The following is a 2491-nucleotide window of genomic DNA, read 5'->3' as shown; positions in this document are numbered from 1 at the left end:
CAGAAACTGAAATTCAAAACGTACACAAACGAACGTCTAAAACAGGCCTGATGGTTTTGTCCATAACTCAGGATACACTAATCCGTTTGACCTGAAATTTTACAAGTAGATTCAGGACCTAAGAGGCTACAATGTTGAAGAAGGCCACTCAGTCCAGTTCCTAGCTTAACTAGGTCAAAAATGCCAAATACTATACCAGAATTACCAAAACAGGTTTGCAAATCGCACAAAACTGTAATTACTATAACGCGGTCTATACAAGTCCAAATGCCGAAATTCCAAAGGTATATGATAGCTAAGACATCCAGCTACATTTCATCAGAAGACACCAACAACTAAATCCAAACCAATTCCAGTCAAAATGGCCAATTACCAGTACAGTTTTCGCATTCTGTCCAAAGCAGAACAGCTACAGTAATTTCGTCATAACTCATTCTACATTAATCCAAATGACCTGAAATTTTACAGGCACCTCAAACACATCAATACCTAAAATTTTCATGTTTTGAGCAAAGTCAAATTCGGCCTCTAATCCTATGATCCAAAACCGGACAGAATTAGGGATTTTCAAACCCTAACTTGCTAATTTATCTTCCAAACCAGAAATTTGCTGCAATTAACTACCATTCACACCAACTAGCTTCATTCCCAATCATTTCCAATCATCATACATAGCCACATCATAGTAATCATATGCAACCAGTAAAAATCCCAAATAAATAGAAAACTTCATCAATCTTAACCAAAATCAAGAAATAGTCCACAAAATCACACTTATAACAACCACAAGTCATTTATTAAGCATCTTTAGATAGAAGAGAGGGGTTCCATAGTCACTTACCTTAGAACCAAAGAAGAGAGACCACTTAGCACCTTAAGCTTCCAACCAACTTCACCACACAACTCACTATCACTCACTTAAGGGATTTTATGGAGAGGTTTCAAGTTTAATCGGTTAGTTTGTTGATTTGTGCAAGACTGGAGCATGAAATTTGGAGAGCTTTTCCTTTCCTTTTGCTTGATGTTGGTCGGCCACAAGAAGGAGAAGAAATGGTGAATTTTGGTCAATTTTTGAGATATTTATTTCATGGGTAAGAAAGGTCAAAAAGGTGAATAGTTGTCTTAGGTTTCAACCAATGGAAATGTGACACTTGTCACTCCATTAAATGCATTTCTATCCTTTCTTTTCTCTCTCACATCAATCATTTCACACACTCTACTTATCTCTTAACACCCGATAAATTTTACACAGTATCCGGAATTTAACCTAATTGGCCGAATTTTTCCGAACTTTTCGCACTAGTGGGTCCCACGTCCGATATACGTTAATTTCTCAAAATCTAACCAATACTAGAAAAATCATCTAAAACCCATATTTACTCATGAAAATTATCCTGGAGAATTTTTCTAATAAAAAAAAATGTGGAAAAGACGGGCGATAAATAAAACTCCACTTAAGCTTTCTAACATTGTAACACTAGAGGTTTGCTAATCCAGAGTTTGCCAACCATTTTCAAACTTGTTAAACCTCTGTAAACTATAACGAATCCTATTTCTTCTTGTGCCAAAACACACACTAGAATACCGCATAAACTAGGGTTTTATCGTAAGCAAAGTTAGGGTTTTCAATCTTGGCCGAGATTAGGGTTTCTCCTTAGCCCTAAAACCTTAATTTAACCGTACAAAATAATGAATAACCCTAATCTCAACGTACGAACGGACTAGGTCCTCACAATCTCCCCCACTTAAAAGAATTTCGTCCTCGAAATTCCAACTTGCACTAATCAGATCAAATAACCCTCAAAAGCAGTCAAGTACACAACAGGCAATGCCTCAAAAGTTCAACCACACGAGTAGTAGCCGGTCTACAACCACACAAGTACTCAAATAAGTTCAAAAGCCGGGTTCAAACAAATAAGCTCAAAAGATTATACTCAAATATACATATTTTTACAAAGTCACACTAAAAATATACAAGTTATCCGACATCCGGTCGGTGCAAAATCCATTATTTACGTGAGCACTACGGCTCCAAAAATGTAGTCAATCACTGGGTAACAAAAGAAACCAGGCATGCTGGTTATAACAAAATAAACATGGCAGATATAACAAAATAAACATATCAGATAGTCAAAAGGAAATCCCATCAACGGCCCTACGCGCCTCCCCTACGGAACCTACCTAATCCACTAGCACCGCCCCGGCGGCCCTAGGGTGCAAACCTAAAGAATAGGTCCAAATAGCTAACTTCAATATTAAGTAAGAACCAAATCGATTCACACTGGGACTGGCCATCTCCAAGTGCAATCAACTCAATCCCCACTTTGCCTTATGGAAAAATTACAAAAGTCAATATCAAAATCTTAGCATTCAATATTTACCTTAACAGCCAAGTATCCCACAGTCCGGCATCCTAAACTTCAAGCCTAGGATACACTATAGAAATCTGAAGCCTAAGCTCTGATACCAACTGTAACGACCCCACTTCTCC

The sequence above is a fragment of the Coffea arabica genome, chromosome 1c (genome assembly GCF_036785885.1).
Source record: "Coffea arabica cultivar ET-39 chromosome 1c, Coffea Arabica ET-39 HiFi, whole genome shotgun sequence".
NCBI lineage: Eukaryota > Viridiplantae > Streptophyta > Magnoliopsida > Gentianales > Rubiaceae > Coffea > Coffea arabica.
The sequence above is the reverse complement of the archived record's forward strand: the minus strand, read 5'-3'. Positions refer to the sequence as shown.